Source organism: Macrobrachium rosenbergii, chromosome 3 (genome assembly GCF_040412425.1).
Source record: "Macrobrachium rosenbergii isolate ZJJX-2024 chromosome 3, ASM4041242v1, whole genome shotgun sequence".
Classification (NCBI taxonomy): domain Eukaryota; kingdom Metazoa; phylum Arthropoda; class Malacostraca; order Decapoda; family Palaemonidae; genus Macrobrachium; species Macrobrachium rosenbergii.
The window spans coordinates 7,126,025-7,153,334 of record NC_089743.1 but is presented as its reverse complement, the minus strand read 5'-3'; the positions used below and the strand labels follow the sequence as shown (position 1 = coordinate 7,153,334).

Here is a 27,310-nt window from a genome sequence, read left to right as displayed (position 1 = left end):
TCGCTGGCCATCTCTTCAACAAAAGTTGCACCTCCTCCTGAAATAGAGTCCATTCTCCCCCAAGAAATTCCTGTGAACGACTCGGTGCCCGCCAATACACTGAGTTCCCGACACAAATTGGGGAATGAGAGAAACTCTGCGGTCCTTGCCGTTTAATGCCTGTGTTATCGTTCGCCCCTCCTTCTTGAGATATGGCACCACAGCAACGTTGTCGAAAAACAGCGCTACTATCTTGTTGCTTACCTGCTCTGAGAAGTAACTTAGAGCCTCCTCTACTGCTCTCTTATGTTTATGGACTCCTCCCGATCCAGATCCCTCCAAAGGCCCTGAGCCTGACATTCCTCCAGGATTGCACCCCAACCCTGATCTGAGACATCTGTGTACAGATGAACATCTGGAAGAGGGGAATCCAATCTTACGCCAGTGGTCAGATGATGTTCTTCTGACCACCACCGAAGATCCTTCAGGCAAGAATTGTCCCAGACTATGAATGGGTTCTCTTCCCAAATGTCCCAGCAATTCCTGACACACCCCTGCAGAGAACACATCCAGAGACGAGACCCTGGAAATAGAAGCGAGACGGAGAACATTCGGCCAAGCAAGCTTTTCCACAGGCTCACAGGTTGAGCTCTGTCTGACAGGAATACCTCCAGTTGGCTTAGAATCGCCAGAACCCACTCTTCTGTCAGGAAAGCCCTCAAAAGACGCGTCTGAATTGTCATCCCCAAATATGTCTTTTTGTGCTGGCATCAGTGAGCTCTTGTCTAACTGGATCCTAATTCCTAACTCTTGACAGGGGTTCAGTAAGATATCCCTTGCCTGCAGCACCTCTTCTACCGATGAAGCCTGAACCAACCAATCGTCGAGATATCTCCTCATCCGGAAACCCCGATGATGAATTATGCCTGAAACAGGAGACATTATCCTCGTGAATACCTGAGGTGCTGTGGTCAGATCTAAGCAGAGGACTTTGAACTGGAATGTTCCAGTTGGACCTGAGAAATGAAGGAACTTCCGAGATTCCTGATGAATCGGAACCTGGAGATGGGCATCCTTGAGGTCCACAAAATAATCCAATCATCTCTACGAACTGACTGCAGCACCAACTGCAAAGTTTCCATATGAAACTTCGTTGAGATGACCAACCAGTTGAGACCCGAGCGATCTATAATGGGTCTCCAAGATCCTCCAGCTTTTGAGTGTACTGCAATATGCTAATTTAGGGAGATGACAGTGTGATACACAATGGTCATTTTCTTGGAGTAATAGAGGTTTTTGGTACAAATGATGAAGTAACTTGTGAGCATTAGGCAAGAGAAAAAAAATCCAAGCTGATGGCAAGAATATGCATGTATGTGCTAATTAATATCAAAACCTGACTTAAGGCAACAAGCCATGTATTATTCAATAACAGTAGACTCAACTCAAGAAGTGGCACATAATGAGGATTATGTGTTGACTCTGAATGAGGTCTTTAAGAAACATGTTAAATCAGGCAAATTTGAGATTCATAAAATGTTCACACAGTTCACAATTTTTTTATGAGAAAAATGAAGCAGTTGCAGGAGACATAGCTCTTTCTCGGTTAGACCATCATATTCTTTTAGGTGACTGTAGCAGATAAGGACATGATCATGAATCGAATATCCTAGGAACTGTGAAGGGTGTTCAAACATTCAAAAAGTCTGGCATTCTCTTGTAGTGTTCTTGTGTATAATTTTACAGTTCAGGCAGCAGCCCTTTGTCCTGACACTGGGACACTCTTCAGTCTATGTTCAGCACCTTGATTTTGTGAGTTCATTGGTGGTACTTCAGCATGGTGGAAAATTTTGCTAGAGGAAATTCACAGTTCACTCACAGTCTGACATTGTAAATGATAGGGCTGCAACCTATCCTACCCACACCTAACATAACCTAATCTAGCAAAATGTTACTTTAAAACCCTTCTATAAGCCTTACCTTAATCACAAACATAACTAACAGAATTACCCATATTTCCCATTGTGTTCCCCACATTTGTAGGCAATAAGATGGCACCAGTACCTTAAAAACTACCACCAAATTGAACAAGACAAATATTTAAAACACCTTAAAGCAAACAAACTCCAGATTATGATTATGGCTTGCAGTAAAAATTACAACAAAAATTTACATAATTATCAAACTCTCAATAAACCTTAGCATCATTACAATACAAAAAAACTACAAAACTACCACTTTTAATAAACCTTACCTTCATTACATCAGAACGAGAGAATTAGGCTATCATGGTAATGTTAGAATTTCTTCTCCTATAGCCACTTCACTCTCCTGTACTTCCCCCAACTAAAATATCCGTTTCCTACTGTGCTGTGGTCTCCATTAATTGTGGGATAAAAGAGGTTCAAATATGTACCTTTAAACTATTTATTTGTTCCTGAATAGCAATATAAAAAACAAAAGCCCAAGGAAGTTACAAAAATGCCACAAAACAAAGATTGACTAAAAATCCCACCAAGTGGTGAAACTTAGAAAAACCAGTCAGCTTTCAGCATTGTTCACATATCCACATTCCCAGATGAAAATACAGGGCATTTCATGTGTGCAAGATATCTTTACCCAGAAACCACTAGGACAAACAAAATCTGGTAGGGAACTCAATTGCTATGGTCATGTTAACAAACAAGCAACTTAGAAAATATTCAAATAGGTAACAACCTTTGTCAATAAATAAGTCTGTAGCAAACAAATGTGACAGAAATGATCATTAATTTCATAATACTAATGTTAAGGAGACTTGACAGCATAAGAACTTCAAAATAAAATACAGGCTCAAAGTAATATAAGTTTCCCATTTAGCCTTGGGGTAATCACCAGGGTTCACCAAACCTTGAACAGCTTCCCCACTTTGTGCTCGTTTAGGGATCAGTCCATCCCTACAATCTGGTCCTAGCAGCCAAGCTACACAACCAGCCAACATAACTTGACGGATCAAGGTGTATTTGGCTGAAACTAAAATGCTTTGGCAAACCACCCACTCAAGGGAACCTGCCTTGCAAACCTGAGGAGGGAGAGAGACCTTACCTTTGTTCACTAACATAACACATGTTTGTGTTGTCACTCATCAGCACATCCAAGTGTACCATCAAATGATTGCCCAATAGTTGCAGTGCTTAAACAGCTGCAATCATCTTGAAGGCACTGAAGTAAAGGCAAAATTCCTTTACAGGTCCATAACTAATATGAACAAGCAGCTCGTATGTGCAGCCCATCCCTCTGTTGCTGCATCCTAGAACAGAAGCATCTTTGGTAGATGGGGGAGTTTAGTAGAACTTCACAGATCTTTCCCATTATTAGCATCCCATTATTAGCAACCAAGAGAGAAACTTCACAGATTATTCCCATCAATTAGCCACCAAGAGAGACTGTTCCTCACTTCTTTTCAACAGGACAGGGAGCACTGTAGAATGACTGCAAGGGGCCAGTGTTGCTTCAGGTACCATTGCAGTGACTCCATTTGGATAACCTGTGAGGCAGAGGTTTTTCCAGAAGACGGAAGACTTACTTGCCAAAACTGACCTGGTTGTTCCTGCTGGGACAGGAACTGCAATGAATCTGATTCTGTCCATCCGGTGTTAGCAGCATAGGTTTGTGCTGCTACCATATTGATCAACATGCGATCCAGTGTCAGCAGAATGGGTTCGTGCTACTACCATATTGATCAACATGCACAGTTTGTGTGTCTGCTGTAGGAGTTCTGCCATTTTATAACAAATAGTGTAGGAGATATGAGTTCTGCCATTTTATAACAAGTGTAGGAGATATGAGTTCTGCCATTTTATAACAATCTCCAAGATCACAACAAAAGGAGAGGAGTTAACATGAATCCAAGATCAACAGTGTTTTGGAGGATGCAACAACAAATAGGCAGGTTACTAACAGAATGGTCTTAACAACAGTGTGAATGCTTTTGTCAACACCTGTGGAGCAATCAACAGTCAGAAGTAAATAGCATCTCAATTGATGGACTGTCCTGTCACAGTAAGCAGAGGTACTTCCCTGAGTCCAAGTGGGTTGGCATTTGACAATACACATTCTGCAGATATACTGAAATCATTAGTCACTAAGTCACCATCTGGTGAATATCAACAAAGAAGTGGGGTACCCTTCTTGAGCTGAGATTAACTAACAAATAATTTAGACAAAACATTGTGGGGTACCCTTCTTGAGCTGAGATTAACTAACAAATAATTTAGACAAAACATTGTGAACAGTCTCTGGTTACCTTCACCACCAAGGAGAGCAGACTGTACAAACCCTGAAGAGCAGTCACCTAAAATTTCTTAAAAATCATTTTACAGAATTATCTGCATCTTCAGGGATAATGTGTTTTGCATAACCCTGGAGAATAAGAAGGAAACCAGACTGGCCTTGGTCTGCAAGTATGGAGAGGTCAGCTGTCCATAATGCCCTGGAAACACATTACCCCACGCTCTAGCACTTCTTGCTGCTACATTGCTCAAAGGCATGACAAGAAATTATTTAACTAGTAGTAGTGGCTGAGGAAGTGTCAAAGAAAGAGGAAGATGGTAGAATTTAGCATCCTCCTCCTTGACTACATACTGGGCTAATCCTGAAATGAAGGCAAGACTCCTGACCCTTACTCCAGGAAGAAGAATCCTTGGACCTTGGAATCTGGTCAAGCTTTGGGAAAAGCCTAACTTAGCCTATGTTGATGACATAGCTCGCCTTTAAAGCTTGGCTTCAGTACACTTTGCAGGTTCAAAAAAGGACCCTTGAAGGCAACTGCATTGTTGATAAATGAGTCCACAGACACCTCTGCCTTACTCTGATAGAAGTAAAAAGGAAACCAGAATTAATAAGCTTTAAAGCCATATGCATGGCTCCTGCTTTTCAGACAACCAACTTCATAGATCCCGTTCTGCTTCAGAGAAAAGGAGATGACCATTACACATACCTGTTCCAAGCTTTCCTTGTCAGTTCACAGACTGGTCTACCTCTACAGGGTAGGTCTCGGAATCCTACAGGATCCATTAATTCCACGACATATCAGAGGTGGGAGAATTCTCCTACCAGGAGATTTGAGAATCCAACTCTTCCAGAAGTTCCAGAAGATCTAGGACAGCCAATGAAGGCAGTGCACACACCAGGTACTCTAAACAGAGGGCATCAGGTGCCAAGCAGTAGCCATAGTCACTTCCTTGAGCCCACTGCACTCTTGAATGAGCTCAATGGCCTTGTGAAAATGCCTCCCAAACTTGGCTTGTATGGGTTCCACAGGCAATGGACCATCAGGTGCAGCTATTTTCAGGATAGTACTTTGGTGATTGTATTTGGTGGCCAGAAGTTGTAGACACCCATGTGGTCTGCAAGCACTGAAGGTCACCAAAATAATTCCCTCACATAAGGACATGAGTCGAGGGCAGTCGTCCTGAGGAAGACAGGCAGGTAAACAACAAAGGGAACAACCAAACTTGCTCACCAGGAACAAGGAAAGGGTGGACCCATGAAAAGAAACCAGTTTTGAACACACACATGAACTAATCCAATTGGTCAGTGTAAAAGGCACTAACAAAATGATCGGATCCCAAGACATGTTCATGCAATGAAATTCTGGTCCAAGACAAATCTTCCAAGAAGGCCTAGTCTGAAAAAAACTTCCAGAATGCCAACAGTAGGCATGAGGCCTTTGGCAGCTCCTTTGTCACCTGGGATGTCTTGGGATCGCACCAACAAAGACTGGTGAGAGGAGAGAACTGGGAAAGGGAAGAAACTGCAGGCACACGAGCTCCATGCACAGAAAGCCATGCTCATGCCCTCCTTGGATCAAGGCAAGAATGAACAGGCAGTCAGGGCAGACACAGGAAAGTGTGCAATACCAGTAATATATTTCCTTAGACCCTAATGGAACCTTCTTCCTCCTAGATCTGTTGTTTACTATTAATAAGACAGATGAATTAGAGATTCAACACAGTTGAAGGGCAAGTGAGCATTCCTGACTGCAAGCTGAATCAACAGGATGTGGGCCACTGAATAAATAGAAAGTGGGCCAACCTTCTCCATGTATCTAGAGCACTCATTCGTCCAGGATATTGTCATTAATCATTCACCAACTTGAGATTTTCTGGCACCGTTATTCCAGTCACAACAGGCATACTTGAGAAGCCAAAATCAGTTTACTACGATAATGAAGAAAAAAATTTTTTTTAATAATAAAATAAGGTTATATATACACTTAGCAAGTAATTATATAGCTACTGGTTTCTACTTTTAGTTTCCACATGGCTATAAGTTTCTACTTTAACAGCAGCTTTAGAATTGGAATTCACAGTAGCACTCTTTTGTTTTGGTGCAGGTATGTAGCCCCACCCACTTCCACAGAAGTACAGGTACAACAAGCACAAGAGCTCAGTTCGTTCATGCTCTCTGTCCACGTGCGGGGAGGAGGGACGGGCTCTGATCATGTAAATACTTGGTAAGTATATATAAAACCTTAATTTTTCTTTTAATGTCATTTTTATAAATGTAACTTAGCAAGTAATAAGCCGGCTGAATCCCACATTGACAGGAGGTGGGACACATGGACATGAAATACTCAACAAATGGAAATGCACTTGAAACAGATAAAAAGCTAGCATTGTGGTAATGCTTGTTGTAACCTTACCTGGGGAGAGAGCAAGAGCAGGAATATACTGCCTCTCGGTTGTTGCTCATCTCAACCCATAGGCACATGACCAGTAATGTCAGGAATTGCCCCTACTTCAGTGGGAGCTTTGTGGTCAGGGAGCACTCCTATCACTTGACAAAGCTCAACAAACCTGCCCTTGCCCTGGGCATGACCATGTACCAAGTTAAGAATATCTTAGTTTTACCAGACCACTGAGCTGATTAACAGCTCTGCTAGGGCTGGCCCGAAGGATTAAGACTTATTTTACGTGGCTAAGAACCAATTGGTTACTTAGCGACGGGACCTACAGCTTATTGGGGAATCCGAACCACATTATAGCGAGAAATGAATTTCTATCACCAGAAATAAATTACTCTAACTCTTCATCAGCCAGCCGGGGGACTGAACTCTGGCCCATCGAGTGACAGTCCGCAGCTCTACCGACTCCCCCAACCAGACACGACCATAAGAAAGAATATTACCTGAACACCAATTAAAAACTTATTACCCATCCATTAAAAACACAGATTGGAGGGTACTCTGGGTACCAAGTACCCGCAGCCTTCCCAAACCTCAATAACAACCTTGAACAAGGCTAGGAGATACAGGAAAATAGAAGGGTTACTCCAGGGTTACTCCGAGAGAGAGAGAGAGAGAGCTACAGGAAAATAGAAGGGTTACTCCAGGGTTACTCAGAGAGAGAGAGAGAGAGAGAGAGAGAGAGAGAGAGAGAGAGAGAGAATAGAATTAGCATTCTTGGAGCGAGGGCGCAATGGATTCTTAACTGAACATGTTTATCTAGAGCTTGCAACTCACTGATTCGCTTTGCTGTGGCTAAGGTGATTTAAAACAGTCTCTCTGGATAAATCCCTAAAAGAATACGTGTGAATTGGTTCAAAAGGAGGGCTAGATAACCAATGCAGTACTACCACCTAGGTTCCAAGAAACTGGAGATTGCAATTTCCGTTTCGTAGTGTCAAAGGACTTAATCCCGAAATATTTGAGTCTAAAGAGACGTCCAACCCTCTATGCTTGAACACTGAGTTCAGCATAGATCTGTAGCCCTTGACCGTAGATGTTGACAGACCCTGGGAGACTTCAGATTGTAGTTGTTGACAGACCCTGAGAAGACTTTAGGAAAAGTAAAAATTCAGCTAGTTGGGCTATAGAGGTAGAAGAAGAAGAAGAGACGTTGCATTCCTTACACCATCCACCAAATACTGGCCACTTTAAGGAGCCGTGCATAGGCCAACAGAAGTTCCAGAATGTCCTAGAACCATTCCTTTTGAGGCCAAAAGGGGCCACCAGAATCATCGACGTGTGAGGGGAAGACCTAACCTTGTAAAACTGAACAGAGGAAACTGAACAGGGGAAACCGAGAGTTTGGCGCCCGAGAGGAATAAGGGAAGGCCATGGTTCCTGGACATTGTAAACAAGTCTACCAACTGGTTTCCCCACCATTTCCACAGCTCGTACACGTGTGGATTCAGCGACCATTCTGTGGGTAGAACTTGTTTGGCAACGGCTAAACTCATCCAATAATACATTCGACTTACCCTGAACAAAGCGGGCGAGTCCCTGGGTGTTGTTGTAAGCCCATAGGAGAAGATCTCTGGCTACTCTGCATAGCAAAAGGGAGTGAGTGGCCCTGTGGTTCTGAATATATGCAAGTGCCGTCGTGTTGTCGGAATGCAGTGACCACTGCGTCACGAGTCACTACAGCAAAATGTTGAAGAGCCTTCAGTTCATTCAGGTTTGTGTGTAGTTTCCTCTCTGGTAGAGAACACGTTCCTGATACTTCCACACATCCTAGAACTGCTCCCCAACCCTGATCCAATGCGTTGGAGAACAATTAAAAGTTAAGCTCGGGTTTGGATGAAAGAGAGACTTTCCCTGTTCTGCTCCAATTGGCCTTTAGGAAGAATTCAAAAGGCATCGCATGCAATCTCCGCCAACGGCACGAAAATCTCTTTGGAGGAGAGGGTTCCTAGTAGACTTATGCAATTGTTGGCAGAGGAGGACAGTAGGTTCAGAAAGTGTCAGATGTTTTAGGTGCACAACTGCACTCTCGTCTGACAGAAAAGCCTGAAAAGTCCGAGTCTTTCCTCATCCCCAAATAGGCTACTGATTGTTAAGGGACTAGTTGGGATTTCTTTTGATTGATTAAAATGCCCAAATCCTGGCCTAACTGCAGAGTTTTGAGAAGGTCTTCCATGCATGTCCTCTGGGATGATGATCATAGGAGCCAGTTCCAGATATAGGCACACTATTACGCCCATTAGGTGAAGCCATTGCGATGGAGGGGGAAGTACCCTGGTGAAGACTTGAGGGGCTGTGGACAACCCTAAGCAAAGAGCCTGAAAATACAAATCTCAGGATTTTCTTGGAATCCCAGTGTGTTGGGACACGAAAGTAAGCGTCTCTCATATCTATGGAAACCATCCAGTCCCCTTAATGAATCGCAGCAAGAACCAAGTTGAAAACATCTTGAACTTTATGGTTAGGACAAAAAAGTTAAGAGTGATTACATCCAAGACTGGTCTCCAACACCCAGATGGCTTGGGGGCTATGAAGAGGAAGTTGCAAAACCCTTCCGACAATAAGTCCTCTACCTCCTCTATTGCTCCTTCTGAAGAAGAGCAGCAACTTCTTTTTAGAGGGCCAAAAACCTCTCCGAACCTTCTGAGTATGCTTTTAAGGCGACGAGAGAAGATTGATTGATTGATTTGTTTATTAAATCTGGTGTCATAACATCTAGGTTATTGACGCCGAAACAAATTTAAATATAAAAATTAAGTTTAAAATAAATTTCATATAAAAATATCTAAAAGTTATGTATATAAAAAAAAATCCGGTAATTGTTCAGGAGAGGGCCGCACCCGAATTTTTAGGTTTAACGACGAAAAACGGCAAGAAACCATCAGATTGGTGTTGCACAATGCATAGAAACATGAGGAAACTCTTTAAAAACAAGAAACTATCACTTACTCTTACACATATAATCTAACCCTAAATCTACTACTACAATTATAGGGGACCCCCAGTGGGAACCGGGGTTTTGGGTGGGGGGAAGAGGATAAAATGATTTGTAGGGCACTAGCTAACCTAACACAACCACCTAACCTAACCTAGGGCGCCATATCCCTACCTAGACCTAGCGGGGGGGCTTCGCCCCCCCTGCGACCCCCCCTTAAGGGCACTACCTAACACAACCATCAAACTTAAATGGTGTCTCTGGCACAAATCCACTAATTTTTCTATATTTCCTGAATACACTTGACAAAATTCACCGTAACTTATGTAGCATTCACTTCAAGAAAGTGGACTTTCCTCAACAGGATCTGGAATAGCCGGTAAATTCTGCTGCGAAGTGGTTCCTGCTACGGATTCCATGTCTAAGAAGGAACTGAAATGGCGTTGATAGGATAATGTATTCTTGCGCCGAGAAAATCTTCAAACACCCGCGCCATTGGCCAAAGTTTATGAGGTGTCGAAAAATGAAACTATGATTGGCTACACACATAAGACGTCATAGTGTACTAGTTTATCTGCGGATTTTAGCAGTTACACGGCTCATTTGAGCTGAAACAAGACACAGTAAACAATAACAAAAAGACTTAGAAAAATCTGGGAGGAGGAGAAGAGTAGTATGAGTTTGATCGCCGATATTTCGAATTTTATTGAATTTTACCACATAATCTCACTCACATACCACTATTTACACACATTGCTACACATTCTAGTAAAAAAATATTGAATATCACTAATATCTTCATGCGGCCCTCTCCTGAACATTTACCAAAAATCCATATAAAAAATATCTAAAAGGTATGCATATAAATATTTGAATAAAAAGAAATAGGTTTAAAATAAATTTCATATAAAAATATCTGATACGTATATAAATAAATTTCTTCATATATTCTATATACAAGCTAAATTTTCTTCAGAAGGCCCGCCTCCAACATAAAAGTATACAATTGCTGAGTGTTACAATCCTTTCGAAGGATTGTAGCAAGATTAAAATTATCAACTTCATCTCGTCCCCAAGACAGGAACCTTTGTCTCAAATTCCTAAGTGTGGGACATTCAACCAGCAAATGTTCCACACTCAGGGGTACAGCACAGTCTTCACAAATTGGAGGATTCTCACGGGACATCAAGAACCCATGCGTGAGTCTTGCATGTCCAATCCTCAACCTGCATAGCATTGTCTCCTGAGAAGACATAAAAGGAGGGCTCTCCTTGAAGGAGATCGCGTATCCTTTTTTGAGTACCTGAATCTGGCACCAATTGGGAAACAGAGGACCGCTCCTCACTTGCCAGAGGTTGGTCTTGATGATTTCTTTGTAACTGGATGGGCTGATCTAGGGTTCGTTCCTGGTTGACAAGCAGCTCTACTTTTTGCCCCTTGAAAGGGCCATGGTTGAAGAGGAGAGAATGGTTGGGGATCATGTGTAGCCGCCTTCTGAAGCTCTGTAGCTACTCTTTCCACTGTTGCATGAGGAACAAGGTTACTTTTGTCCAGTGGAGCAAAGAGTAGAGAAGATCTTTGAGAAGGAGTCACTCCCTCGGTGGTGAAGGAGCACCACGGCTCCCTTTTCTTTAACATGCATGTAGAAAAGAGAGCAGCTAATTCTCGTGCCCTTCTCTAATGGTCATATCGGCACAGGACAGAACCCCGAGCCAGTCTACTGCGATATTGTCCTACAACGAAGAACAGTCCTCAATCTTCTTCTTCAAGGTGCCCACCGTCCAGTCGAGGAAACTGATGATTTCGCAGACTTTGTAAGTCTTTAACCAAGCCATCAAGTTCAGAGGAAGAAAATATCTTTGGTGAGTCAAAGGCCGATCTTTGAGCAGGATCAATAAGGATGGAGAAGTACCCTTGGGAGGTGGCAGAAACCCACAAAGAGGGAGCTTCACCCATTGCATAAAAACACACACACACACACCCTCTTCAAGAAGAACACAGGAGAACAAAATACAGTAAACACCCGGTATTCGCGGGGATGCTACTAACACTTATGACTGCCTATTTTGATTGTTGAAAAAAAAATGTTATATAGGTAATATCCTACATACGTTGGGGTTAGGTTCTGTAAAACCCATCTTTGTTGGAAAAACGCATCTCGAATATAGCCTAGCCTACGCTAGAGTATTCAGTACCATGTATACATATATGGTAGCCTAGCCTACACTATAAAGTATACTCTATACATAAACGGTGGAGCCTGTGAAGGTCCGCGGGAAAACGCAACAACAAATTCACCTAGCAATAAAAAAAATATGTAAAACGAAAGGTAAATGATCTGCTTACCTTATTCAAAATCTTGATGCACCGACGGTTCACCAGCGCCACATGTACACTGGGTGTTCAGTGTCTGGATAGACTCCATCTTGAACGAAACGGCGGTTTCCTGCTTTGCAAGCACTACATAACCAGGAAAAGTCGCCTAGCAGTCCCTGCTGGTACAGCCACTTCGTGAATTCACCGGTGTTCCGTAGGAACTAGAGAACCGTCGGAATGTAAAGGTCCCCGTACGCATTGAATTCTTTCACGGTGTTAACTTTCGGGGACAAAATCAAGTCGTGACTCCATCGCGGCGTTTAGAGGTAGAAAGAAGTTCAAAGACAGCATGACTCTGGTCTTGGCCTATGAATCATATCGATAGACAGCGGCGTTCAGCGTTCACGTCAACTTGGTACTTAGGGAAAATCATTCAAATTGGTCAGGAAAGGTATTGGTAGGGTGGATTCGGGGACACAGAACAACATTTATTCTATGCAATTTTTCATTTAGAGGCGTTGTTAATGAGTTATCGGCGCGTCCCTCGGTTGTCCACACTGTTATGCTTTAATTCAGTGTATCCAATAATATATAGGCTATATATATATTATATTGCTTTTTTATTATAAATTGCGCGATCACAGCGATCAATGGTTTGGTTAGGAAACCGATTAACTCAGTTCAGAGCGCTTTTCTTGCTTCTAGTTAGCGTAAATGAATCTCAAGATACTTTAGTTATATGGGGCAAGGTTATTTTTCGTTATAAGAAGGTTTATAAGTCGAATTATAACTTAAATAAGTCTCATTGTGAAGTTAATTTAGCTATTTCTTTCGTTAATAGATGACGTTGGCCGTTTGGGGGCATCGGCATTAGTTTTGTGTAAAAAAATCATGATTCGTTCGTTTTTCATTCGATTTCATCATAATACTAGCTGTGCGTATTTATCGTTTATCGGCGTAAACATAACAGTAATGTGTGTTCTTTCATGCCCGGTAGGTTTGATTGAAATACTTTCTCTTCAATTTTAATTACAGTCGAGTTTCATCCATGTTGCCGATTCACGATAATTTATAGTCATTAACAGTTTGGACACTGTTTTCTCAGCTTCAGCTACAACTTGGAGCTTAAATTTAGCAGTATATTTCCCTGCCGATCTTTTATCCATACCGAATAAGGGTAATATATTAGTCCTGTTCTACTTAACTTCCATTTTTACTATAACTACGGTAATCATTTATTACCGTACGATAGTTGAAATACAAGCAAAATGGCTGTTACCCGATTCTGTTATAAGCAAAACAAGTTTCTCGTTCGGGTGTTTATGGCTGTACACATTTACGAAAGATTTATAACGTTACTAACAATACTTTTATCATTCCCTTTTATCTTTTTAACTAGAAGATGGGATAAAGAGATGGAGGAAAAGGTAGTCAATTTTAATTTGGTCTCTCTCGCTGTCTGTGCTTGCACGAAATTTAAGTATATTTTATAAATATTGTCGTATCCGTACTAATTGCTTACCCCATCGAATTATTGTAAGGCGAATTATCGTATCTCGAGCACTACCTGGGTACCTGAGTATTTTAATAGTTTTATCACAAAACGTGCATTTAGTCAAGAAAATTACAAGAAAATAAAACGTGCATTTAGTCAAGAACATTACAAGAAAATAAAAAGTGCATTTAGTCATGAAAATGACAAGAAAATACAGTAATTAGTATTCAGTGAAAAAATACCATAAATGGGCGAATTTTCAGCGAATAATGCGTATATATGTTCCACTGAGAAATTCGCGAATCGTGAGACTGCGAATACGGGGCTTTACTGGACCTCCTTTCCTAACTCCCTCTTCTCAACCCACCAAGAGTCAATACCCATCAGAGCCTTCTTGGAAGAAATCGAGAGAGCCATCTTTGTGAGCTTAGCAGAACCTGCTGGTTGCCGTAACATAAAGGAAGACCCAGGAGATGGTGCTGCAGTGGTAAAGTACGACAGGAAGCAGAACAGAAGGTAATTCAATAGGGATGCACACACAGATGCAGGGTGCTCTTGCTGAGGTTCTTCTTCCACTGAAGAAATAGCGGACAGCGCCAAGTTCTGTTGTGGTTCCTCTGGTTTCTGAGGAGATGAAGATTTCTTCAGAAGCTCCAGGATGTTGTCCAATCACTAATGAGTGGGTAGCAATGAAGGATCTTGAGGAGTTGGTACTTGGGTCCCTTTTGTGCGCTCAGTGGCAGGAGAAGTAGGTACAGTTTTCAAAACTCGCTTAACAGAAGGCGCCGTAACAGGTTGACCTGCTGTAATAGGGACGTCTGAATCAGAAGAGCCCTCAGAGACGTCATCTAACACTGAACACTGTACAAGAGCTGGAAGCCACTGGGATATCAGGATCCACTGAGTGTACTGATCCCATTGCATACCCATGAGCCACTGGGAGAACTGATGGAGAACAGATCCTATGGGAGAAGTTGATCCTTTGGTACACTTGTGAGACACTTGGTGCTTGGGAGCCAACAGGGGCTCCATATCGTCCCAATAGCTACAAGAGGGTTCTTGGTCCTTTTGGCATTTACAGGGAGTCGATGGCTGATCATCCAAAACGTGCCCCTTCAAAGGGCTGAAGGAATCATGACACCACCGCCAACCACATCCTTTGGGCTCAGAGTCAGAACCACTGGAGAATAAGGTAGGTGTAATTCAATGGCACACTGTTCCAGTGCTTAGCTACCACAGCCTGGGAAATAGCAACAGATTCAATTGAGGGAGCAACTATTTGTGGGAAAACCCCATTGATCTCCCTTGGACTTATGGTTTGCCTGCTCCCAGGTGCAGGGGCATTTGGCAGGGAGCTCTCTAAGAGCATCAGTGGGACGAGAGGCCACTCCTTCCACTGACAGAACAGTAGCACTAACCAGTCCACTGACACTAGTACATGGATCACCAGTTGGTTTATTTAAAAGCAATCTTACCGAAGCTCCTATTTGAGCTACCGTGTTCACTAGTGCACAAAAATATATGGTCTACCAAAGCTTTGAGACTGGCAATGGCACTAGGTTCAGAGGGAAGGAAGCCTGGTAATGGAGTCGTAGGGAGTGCGTGAGAGGTAGGACCAGGCAAGCTAGTCGTTACAGGTGTTGAAAGGGCCAGTCTAGGAGCAGAGGACACAGAAGCTCTAGCCTCAGCTCTAGTAGTGGCCTTTCTATGCCTAGCCTTCTCTTAACTTGGTAACTTGGTTAGTCAATCAAAATCCTCCATTTTACATTGTCCCAGTCTCTACATTCCTCACACGTCAAGTCAGAACAAACTTGTTCTCGACAACAAAAACATATCAAATGTGCATCATATTTAGATGTACATCATATTTGGAAGAGGTTAACCTAGTATTGCAGCCGTTGCTGCAATACCAGTTACTAGTCCCACTCAAGTCTGACATATTAAGTCAACATCCACAAATAGAGTGCAGTGACTACCGATGTATAGAAAACTTCACCAAATCCTTTGAAAACAATCACGGCCATCCGGTGAAACTCTTGAACTTCATAAAACAAAGTTGTTGAACAAACAACGTATGGCCTTTGGAAGTGGCCGAGCACTTTCTTGCAAAAAAAAAAAAAAAAAAAAAAAAAAAAAAAAAAAAAAACCTACTGCGAATTTCAATTCTAAAGCTCCCGTTAGAGTGGAAAATAAGAGTAGAAACTAATAGCTTTGTATTACTTGGTAAGTTACATATATAAAATTCACATTCAACAGCCTTAACTATGATTGCACTCTATGTCTGCACAGCAAGATGGCCAATAATAGTGATGTTGCTTTCTATGCGAACAGGTAGGAACCACACCCCTTACAAGTCTGTACAGCAAGACGGCCAAGGAGAAAGTGATGCTAATTACTGATTAAGTGGGCGAGACCCACATTCCTTATAAGTTTGTTACAAATTACTTATTTATTATGTTGTCTTACAGACAACATATCATTTTATCACTGGCATACAGGTATAAAAACTGGTCACCTTCAAAAAAAATATGGGAAAAAGCACAAAGAACTCCATATCAACAATGGTTATAAAGTTTCTAAAGAGTCAGGACAACTAAAAAGGAAGTGAAAGAGGCTGTAAGTTCATAATGTGTTAAGTGTATTTCCTATTTGCTAGACCCATTCCTCTTTTTACTATATCCCCATCCTTCCCTTTTTGTTCGTGGTATGTCAAGCATGCAGCACTTGCAAAACAGCAAAACAGTGAGAGTGAGAGAACTGTAAGTAAATGTCACTAGGGAGAACAAAGTTTGCAGGTAAGGCACAACTTTTCAAAGCTTCCTGAGAGCATGAAGACCCCTACCAAGGCAGAGAGTTTACATTCTGAAGTTGGTACACCTTAGAAAGGGGTGGGCAGTAGGCCCAGAGTGCAGGCACTGAGAGTTTCTAATGGTGGAGGTAGACTAGAAACTATACAGTCTGCCAATTTGTAGCTCTACCTGGCGTCATATCTTTCCAAATTACACCAACCACACAGGCTGACCCAATTTGCCCAAGCTTACACCTGTAGATCTCCTGATAGTGCAAAACATCCTTCCATACAATAATGCATGAGGAGCATTCCCTGCAGCTAGATTTTACAGAAGCAAAGAGGCATGATCAACTTCAAGGGTTAGTGATACCTGAGTAGGTACAGCTGTAAAAGTGTAGAGCAAAAGTGTCTCGTTCTCAATACTTCAACAAGCAACAGCATTCTGGATACCATTTGACTTGTGGACAAAGTAGAGCCATCAGGTCATTCTGGGCCTTGAGTGACCAAAACACATTGGTCAATCATCACAAAAAGGAAAAAACAATTTCAAACATTTAAACACTGAGATTCTCCCATGCATGTTGTAAAGCATCTTATAACCAGTGTTGTGGTTGCAGCAACCACTGGGTTTCAGAAATTTTTAACATAAAAGGGTGGAGCCCATAGTCCACTGCTTGTAAACACTGCAACGGCATTGAAGGGCACACCCAAGTGTCCCATCAACTGATCTAGAGTTGCTTGCAGTGCAAGTAGCACTGAGGCCCTCTAGAGGAGGATGTTCATCCATTCTTGCGCATTCTTGACAAGATCCGTTTCGCTGAAGACCTACCTACAGTGGATTGAACTTTAGAAGATTTAGCGGCCATTGGCACACAACTTTAACACAAGGGACAGCAGTAAAAGGAATTCTCAAGGAGAAACAAAGTTGACTATAAGGAGAGATGTTCTCCAATGAGAACAAGGAGAGAGAAAATGGGGGAGAGATGTAAAACTTAAGGAAATAGAAATTCAGAAACTATAGATCAAATATTCAGTGGCACTTGGCAGACAACTTGAACGCAAGGGATAGCAGTAATGGAATTGTCAGGGAGAAACAAGATTGACTATAGCAGCAATGTGTCCTCCAATGAGAACAAGGAGAGAAAATGGGGGAGAGATGTAAAACTTAGGGAACAAGAAATTCAGAAAGTACAGATTGAAAAACTAGACACTATCTCTGGCTCCAAAGCCCATGTTGAAATTTAGCCAGACTAAGACCTATATTGAAATTTACCTAGTTTTCATTAAGAGGAAATAGTGATTTACCTAGTTTTCATTAGAGGAAATAGTGAAGCTTAAATGTTCAATGGGGACACCCATACAGACGGGTGCATATGTCAAGCAGAGCGCTACATGATGAAAGTTTATCTAACCTCATCTTTAGTAAACAATTTCTGGAGGTGTGCAGCACAACACAGATTTCTCTCTACAACTTTCCACAGATGACGACTCCACCCTATGCATCTGGGGGGGGGGGGTGTCAGAGCAATAGATGCAAGCTTACATCTAAAATAATCCTGGTGACTAGTGGTAAATCATCTTCGCAATTAGAGAAAAAAGAACTACAGATACCAAATTGTAAGCTTCAGACACTAGAATGTTTCTTAAATTGGGAAAAAAAGAACTACAGATAACAAATTGTAAGCTTAAGAGGCTAGAATGTTTCTTAATGTTAAAATCAAGGAAAGTACCACTCCAAATACAAAGAGTATTGGTAAGGTGTTTTTAGGTTATACAAACCACTTAGCCAAAAATTTTTACTTTTCTTACACTTGACGGCATGTGCTTGCAAATAAAGGATTTGCTTCCACAGTAATGTTTTGTGTGCTAACAAAGGAAATTCATCCATTTGTGGTAACACTGAACTGGGTTCTCCATTACCTGAGGGTAGTGCTCGACTCCTTCCAAGATGTTAGAGCTGAGGAGAACTTGTACTTAAAATAATTGTACCTAAAGTACAAGTGCTTCAGAGATTTGGATGATCAGTGACAGCAGTTGTTACAAAATTTATACTATACTTGACTCTCGGTGTACTGACAATGCTAAAAAGTTGATCTGCATGTACACTCGGCAAGGAAAGTGAAGATACAGTTTTTTTAAATCTTCGGACATACAGTATATTGCTCAATAATGCGACATCTGGCAACTTTAGAAAGGGGAGGAGCTTCTGTCTTAGTGTGTTGGTTTTTTGCTTGACCTCCTATAACTTTCAATCATATTCTACGATTCTGACATCATTGATACTTAAATGCAGTAGTAAGCTTTACAGTATTCGTTCAAGTTGTAATTTGCAGCGACAGTTCTGAGCAAAATAAACATTTTTCGACGTAACCTACCAATTAACCTTATACAAATGAATTTATGACACCGCAATGAACGGAATGCTTGCATAATCGAAAACACGATCTTCCATAGTGAAATCAAGAGTTAAATTTGAGCAACGTGGGGAACAATAAAGGAACGAATGCAATGTTACGATGGGAGAGAGAGAGAGAGAGAGAGAGAGAGAGTTGCTGTTGTGTAAGCCTAGGCCTATATGTAGAGCTACTCATTTCATTATTTTTTTTTTTTTTTTTAGAGATTGAGCAATACTATATTTGTATAGTATGTTTTAGCGATGGAGAGAGAGAGAGAGTTGCTGTTGTGTAAGCCTAGGCCTATATGTAGAGCTACTCATTTCATTATTTTTTTTTTTTTAGAGATTGAGCGATACTATATTTGTATAGTATGTTTTAGCGATGGAGAGAGAGAGAGAGAGAGAGAGAGTTGCTGTTGTGTAAGCCTAGGCCTATATGTAGAGCTACTCATTTCATTATTTTTTTTTTTAGAGATTGAGCGATACTATATTTGTATAGTATGTTTTAGCGATGGAGAGAGAGAGAGAGAGAGAGAGACAAACTATGGCAACGCAGAGAGAACGGGCAACGTCAAGAAACATCCAGTTACTTGTGTTTTCCCGCTGAAGTGCTCCACACATCATAGAGAACGCTCTTGCAGATTTAAATAGATTTGGTCAACTTACCATAGCTGTCGCAACATTTACTGCCATTAATTCCAGCTGACTTTTAACACCGTGAAATACAAATATGAATGTGTGAAAATTAAAGAAATTATCACTACCTCGTATGATGATGCAATAATAAGCCTGTCCATAACGGAAAACGAGTAAATATTGCCGTTCTGATAAAGAGTACTACACCGAGATATTCACACACTATCTTTTAGATCTCTATGAACGAAGTCATCTGAGAAATTCTGATTACTTCGGACATGCTTGGTGTTTTTAAGTATCTGAACGTTTTTGTTTTGCAGATTTAACATATATGATATAATTTGCATTGTATTTTCATATTATAGAGTAAATTTACCGAGATTGTGTTTTCTGTAAGAAAAAAATAAAAATTCGATGAACGAAATCTAAAGAAAACTGTATCTTCACTTTTCTTGCCGAGTGTACAAGAAGTTGATTTGCCTGTACAGAATTCGTACTATACTTGACTTGCAGTGTACTGACAGTTAAGAGGTTGATTTGCCCGTGAAATACTAGGAGCAACGAGGAAGAGGACTATATAAAATAGTTACTCATTTATTAAAAGGGCATTTCAAGTATGGTTATTGATAATCCATTGTTTGATGATGATGTAAGATGCGAGTATTCTGATTAAAGAAAATAAGACAAATGATAATGGAAACAATAATGTTTCGTAGTGAAACTTATGCAAATGTTAGGACAAAGAGTATGGTGAATAAGAATGCTTCATTACCTTTGATCATAGTTTCTGATCTTGTTGATGTATCAGGCACTATGACAATTTATACGAAGATCACCATAGCCATTCCACTGACAGTATTTCTAAGTATTAGCTTTGCTCCTGTTTTTACCTTGGAAATTTGTTTTTCCTACACTTTTAGGGCTGCTCATAAGGGAGAAGCACTTGTTTGTTGTCAGCAGGCTGCTGATACAGAAGACGCACTTGTTTGTTGTCAGCCAAGTGTTATTTGGCCCCTAACTCTACCAACAGTAAAGGGGGACTGTGGGAATTCAGGGTTTTGGGGTGGGGGAGAACACGCAGAAATGTAGCGGATGTTTACATTGTGGAAGCACACTCCAGAGGTGTAAATAGCCAAGGAGCCATTCTTTGCACGGAGCAGCTGAGGGAAGGGGAGGAACGTGGGGGAAGGCAGGGAGAGGGAGGCGAGAAGAGGCAGTGGGGGGAGGCACGGGGTTTTGCGCAGGGGCAAATCGTACTGTTACAGAGGAAATGGGGGGGGAGGTTAGTAGGTAGGAATGCATTAGGAAGAATAACAGGCCTGCAACAAACAAAACATCATCTCCTTTAACAACAGCCATAAAATTATAGGCAAAACCAATTTCCCAGGCACCAATCAGTCCGTGGAGTTCCAAACTCAAAATAATCTGAAAAATAAAACAACAATTCGAAACGCTAAGAAACAAGCCCCAATAAACTTACCTTAGGGACTCCGAGCCTGTTTCTTGGGGAGCAAAATGCTTTTTTGCTGAATGACCAGCCTGCACCCACTACTGCACCATGGGCTAAAGTTCGTTCTTTTTTTTTTTTTTTTTTTTTTTTAAAGGCCATGAAATTGATGCAGCCGAATTAACATCTCGTAATGGCCGTAACATAAACGTTAATTTCCCGGCAGTTGACGTAAGATGTCTTTGCAGGTAATGGCCAAAGGGTGGCGAGTTACAGGTTCAAAGGAGAGTACGGCAAGGAATTAGCCAGTGTACTGAAACAAAATACTTATGAACCGTTCCAACGCAAACAGACGGGTGCAATAGTTTGAAAGATGGTGGTCTAAACTGTGAGGATCGTGTATGAATAAACCCCACATGCCCTCCAACAGCAGGAGAGAATTCTCAATTCCTCCTGAAACCCCCTTGGCTGTGTTAAATACTGGCACCTGGGGGGTTCAAGTGTACTTTGCCGTGTTCAGTAGGCCCCGGGGGCCCAAATGTGTTTTCCCATGTTCAGTACTAGCCCCTGGGAAATCAAATATCCCTAAGTGCATTTCGCAAAACTGAAACTTTAGAAGGACTGGAAACGAACATTATCCACCAACTCACCCCCCCTCCTCAATGAGGAATCTGCCTGTGTACCAAAGGCTCCCCTATAAGAGTATGCATGCATGGCAGCATTCATAATAGCAGTAGTAATGAAAGTTTTTGCCTTTGTAGTGGCTACCTTTGTCGTCTTGTTCCTCCCGTGTTTGTGTAAGGGTTTTTCGTCTCTGTAACGTCGTATACAGTAAAGTTTGCTCACCTTCTCACCCAACCCCTGTTGGTCTACCGCACCTATGACCCCACTTCCCCTACGGGTCCCCAAAATTGTAGATTAGTAACAAACGGGGGGCAAATCACCCTGTCCTGGAGGTATACCCCACCAGTAACCCCGCACTCCCATTGGGTCGCCTAGCTTGTTGGATGGATGGAGCAAATCACCTGTCACAGTAGTATACCCCACCCATAACCCCGCTTTCCCATTGGGTCCCCTAGCTTATTGGATGAAGTTCTGTGGTTAATTATAGGTTAATTACAATTGCGCGGCAAAAACTGAAGGTAAATCCATAATTAGCAACCAAAAAAAGTTAAGTTAGAAGAAGATAGCCGCCGCGGAGCTGCTGATTAGTTCTACTGAAAAATGTAATGAAGCCTTGTTAAACAGGGCATACAGGATTTACCAACGCTTTTGATCAAGTGAATTTTCAGTTCCATTGGGTTGGTTATTATGAGACATAGAGCATTATACAGTCATGTTACCAATATCAGTTTGGTAGTTAATCAGGTAGGATTGGCAAACCTCAAACTCTATCTCTAGTCCATTTTCTAAATTAACTATTGATATATTCCTGCATCCAAGAATGGCCAGCCAGCCACACACACATCTTAACTGCATTATACCATGCAACAAGGTATCTTGAGTGATTTGTTTTGATGGCTATTGACCATATTACTTTGCTGGGGTCCTGTTTCCAGCAGAAACCTTGACCGAACAAGTTACAGTTCATGAGTGGTATCATAACAGAGGTCAGTAGACTCTTGAGTAGTAAACAGTTAAAACCTAGTTCTTCCAATCCACAGTCTTTTAGTTCTGGGGACCACTTTTAGTCGACACTGAGACATGTTTCTCTACATTGAACCTGCAGTGTCGACATGTTTCTCTACACTGAACCTGCACTATCAGTCACTTCAAGAGCACTGGTATATTATTCCTCAGCGCATCAGAAGAATAATTGCAAGTTAATTCTAAGTATTAGCTCCATGCCCGTTTTTACCTTGGAAACTGTTTTTTTCTATACTTTTTGGGCTTCTGATACTGGCGGTACATTTGTTTGTTGTTGACCAAATGGAATGTCCCTTCGCCATGTTTGGTACTGGCCTGGGGGAGGCAGGACCCATATGTTAACAACTTTTTGCACTTGCCGGACGGGATATGATCCGTTCGAAATAGATGTACCCGTGCTCTGTCTCGTGAAGATCGCGTATGGGAAACCCTTGTTGGATGTCCTTCAGGGGTTAATTACAAGTCAATTACATTCGTGCAACAAAAAATTGAAGGTAAATCCATAATTAGCAACCAAAAAACTATGGAAAAAGTCAAGTTAGATGGTAATCGCCGCTGCGGGGCTACTACTTAGATCAACTGGCATAACAGCAAGCTTCTTCCTCTTTCTTTATTATTGTATATTTATATGTACATATTAAATACATACATACACATCTCCAAAGAGGAAAATCAATAACTCTCGCCAATCCTAATGGTACTTGCACTTAACCGTATTCTAATTTTGGTCTAAACATGTAATTTCATTTTGGTCTAAGTGGCATTCATACAGAGGTATAAGACAATACATAAAAAAGGATATTTTACGGCACTTGTTAGGAAGTAGGGAGGGAGGGAGGGAGGCGGAGGTGAAAATAATCAACATCCAGTCTCATGATACTCACCGGTAAGTTTCTTTGGCCAATCAAAGATCGGGGTAGGGGAGGGATGATCACGTGCCCAAACCACCTGAAAAACACAAATTCAGAGTGCTTGTCATCCAGAATGCAGTGTGGAAAGTTAGGTTTGCAAAAACATAAATTAGGTTCAACATAGTACTACAATAATCTTTTGCACTGCCCTTGGACATGCGACTTCTGTGCTTCGTGCAGATGCAATCACCTGCACCAATGTACAGTAAGACTTGTAATTCTAAGGAAGAGATCAGCACGAGAAAACGTTTACAAACAAAATATTTTTCACTGAACAATATAAAATAAGGTGTATACCGTATGACGCAGTTCAGGCGAAATAACTTGAAAAATTTGCCGAATTAATACGAGAAATTTACCGAATTTTCGTCATGTTTGTACGTTAATTCAAGCCGGGCTGTTACAGCACATGACGATGCAGACAAACTGTTTACTGAAAACGAGTAGCTTACGCATTAGAGAATCAGTTGCGGAAAAGAAAAATAACACTCATCATAAACAATTACGCAAATTCCTACTATACTGTAGATACCTATATAAGTAATTCCTAGCATTTACTGAAATTTATTTACTGAAAACCGTAGAAAGGGGTGAAGATGCAGTACTGGTGACATAACTTTAAAAATTTACCAAATTAAAGTGAACAATTTAGTCCTTTTGTTTTTAGTTTTTACGAAGAAAAGCTTTGCGGGACGCCTTGATTAGTACCAGCCCATGGGTATTTACGAACATGGAAAAGTCGTTGGTATTAACGTACAGGCAAAGAAAAGTCGTTGGGTATTGACGTACGGGGGGGGGGGGGAAAGCATTGGTATTAACATACAAAGAAAAGTCATCAAGTGTTTTGCATACACACTGTGTGTGTGTGTGTGTGTGTAGTTGGGTATTGACGTACAAACAAAAAACCCAGGCGTTGGTATTAACGTACAAAGAAAAGTCATCAAGTGTTTCGCATACACAGTGTGTGTGTGTATGCGGAACACTTGACTTTTCTTTGTACGTTAATACCCAACGACTTTTTTTGTTTGTATATTAATACCCAACAACTTTTTTGTTTCTAAGTTAACCCAATAACTGTTTTCTATGGGAAGCAGCTTTGGTGGCCCCAGCTGTCAGCTAAGAGTGCGGCCAGCAAATATTTACGTTACCCAGCCTGTCAGCAAAAAGTAAAAAACACAACATGGCAACTATTCTCCCGGCTGCGCTATCTTTTGAAGGCTGGGGGGCTACGTTTGCTTTTTTCTTTTTTATCAGTTTCTGTTATTCCATATATTTTAACCCATATAAGACTTTTAACCCATATGACTAACATATATACGGCAGTTTTCCTTTCACCACTGTCACGTATTTATACGTCTGCTCTTTCCAGCCATGATAATAACAGCAATTTTCCCCTTGGCTATATAGGATTATCAGCGTGGATGCATTTGGAAAGTAACATTCTCCTAGGACCGACACGTGCATTGTTTCACGTATGGGAGTTTATTTGTTGTATATGAAACTCTTTCTTTTTGACATTCTAGAACTTATAAATAACAGGTTACAACAATTAGTCATTCAAATTATAGTTGTTACTAATCATCCGATTTTTATTAGACAGATCATATAATGGTATATATTCGAGCTGTTTCCAAAAGATCTTGCATTTGGTAGTCTGTAGAATCCAATCTTTGGGCTAAACCTAGGCTCCTGTTATGAATTCTACATCATCCACGATGCATGTTGTTTTCTAAATAAAAATATCAAATAAAAGTAAACTGTATGGAATTCCTAAGTCAATATATATATATATATATATATATATATATATATATATATATATATATATATATATATATATATATATGTGATCTCCCTTTTGTACAGGGAAGTTAAACGACTTCTACTTTCCCCATGAACTTTGACCGTCGACAAAGGAATTCAAAAGGGACCATCATCAGCGAAAGAAGGACTTGTTATAATTCCAGGCCGTAATATCAAGCCCATCAAATTCGCCGTGGGTGGGAGGTAACTAGAGCCGTAAACAACAGCCGATCATTTCAGTCAATACCACCTACGTCGCTACCTTACAAATTTCTATATTAGCCAGTTATCAATATCATAATCAAACCAAAATGACCACGAACATGCAGTACGTTTTAGACATTGCCACTTTTCCCAGACTTGATTCGTACAACATTGACATGTCGCGTCGCCACACTTTTCCATACTAGGTCTGAAACAGTAAACAGCTTGACACTTGTTCTGCGTATCTAACCGTGAAGACGTAAAATGAATTGAAATCTGAAGAATTGAAGTCATGTATTAAACTGCTTTGAACAAAAGTAGGGTGAGGATGATCTAGTTTCTAATCACCTAAATAAATTATACTAATGCCCAATATCTAGGTCAGATTCACTGATGAATATAAATGCTACAACATGGAATAAAAAAAAAAAATTCCTATTACTGACTTCTCCAGTGATGGCAGATTTGTAAATTAACTCGGCCTTGTCCCGGAACGGCCTCTTTCTTCTGGACAGCCCGGGGGAGGGATACTTAGGATTTTATGACCGGATTAAAGAAACCCGAAATGAGGAATGCAGATTAACTGTAGTAGGATTACAAGTCAGGGAGAAATTTGGAAACATAGCTAACTTGTATTGCCACTTGTATAAATGTGTGTACACACTATACACATACATGTATATATATATATTATATATATGTTTCACACCGTATTTATATATCTCCGATGGAGAATATATCACCGAAGTATCTCCGATGGAATTTATATAAGTGATAAATGAACAGGTACCACTGGGGCGCGAACCCTTGACAATGACCCATTCAACGACTCAGTAGACGTTACCACCGCCATCAAGAGAGGTATAAATCATTACAGAGTCTGCTGTACTGTTTTTTCCGTCGTGAGCGGGAAATTATGCCAGCCTCGGCAATGACCCACCTCCGCCATGATAGTGCGTTGATGCGTTTGGAACACGCAGCTCTTATTATGAAATTTTTATCACACCGTGATTTAAATACAATCATGAAGCTACAAATGTCGTTTAATATCAAATTCACACTAACTCGAGTATCTCGATGGAGAATTATCACGAAGGAGAATTTATATACGTGATAAATGAACAGGTACCACTGGGACGCGAACCCTTGACATGGACCCATTCAACGACTCCAGTAGACGTTACCACCGCGCCATCAAGAGGTATAAATCATTACCGAGTCTGCTGTACTGTTTTTTCCCCGTCGTGGCGGGGAAATTGTATAACCTCGGCAATGACCCACCTCCCCATGATAGTTCGTTGGTACGTTTGGAACACGCAGCTCTTATTATGAAATTTTTTATCACACCGTGATTTATATACAATCATGAAGTTACAAATGTCGTTTAATATCAAATTCACGCTACCTCGAAAGTATCTCCGATGGAGAATTATCACCGAAGGGGAATTTATATAAGTGATAAATGAACAGGTACCACTGGGACGCGAACCTCTCTTGATGGCGCGGTGGTAACGTCTACTGGAGTCGTTGAATGGGTCCATGTCAAGGGTTCGCGTCCCAGTGGTACCTGTTCATTTATCACTTATATAAATTCCCCTTCGGTGATAATTCTCCATCGGAGATACTCTCGAGGTAGCGTGAATTTGATATTAAACGACATTTGTAACTTCATGATTGTATATAAATCACAGTGTAATAAAAAATTCATAATAAGAGCTGCGTGTTCCAAACGCGCAACGAACTATCATGGCGAGGTGGTCATTGCCGAGGCTATACAATTTCCCGGCCACAACGGGAAAAACAGTACAGCAGACTCGGTAATGATTTATACCTCTTGATGGCGCTGGTAACGCCTACTGAGTCGCTGAATGGGTCCATGTCAAGGGTTCGCGTCCCAGTGGTACCTGTTCATTTATCACTTATATAAATTCTTCTTCGTGATAATTCTCCATCGGAGATACTCTCGAGGTAGCGTGAATTTGATATTAAACAACATTTGTAGCTTCATGATTGTATATAAATCA

General features: G+C 41.1%; 2 protein-coding genes across 2 annotated transcripts in view; both read right to left on the bottom strand.

Annotated features, from left to right (window-relative positions):
- Positions 1 to 12,269, bottom strand: part of LOC136852372 (uncharacterized) — a 44,993-nt gene extending 32,724 nt beyond the window's left edge. Inside the window, exon 1 of the mRNA XM_067126964.1 lies at positions 11,988 to 12,269. The gene's annotated coding sequence lies outside the window, so the exon portion shown is untranslated. The remainder of the gene's footprint in view (positions 1 to 11,987) is intronic.
- The window catches only part of LOC136852412 (uncharacterized), a 336,382-nt gene that overhangs the window by 304,740 nt on the left and 4,332 nt on the right, over positions 1 to 27,310 (bottom strand). The window contains 1 exon segment of the mRNA XM_067127034.1: positions 23,253 to 23,316. The gene's annotated coding sequence lies outside the window, so the exon portion shown is untranslated.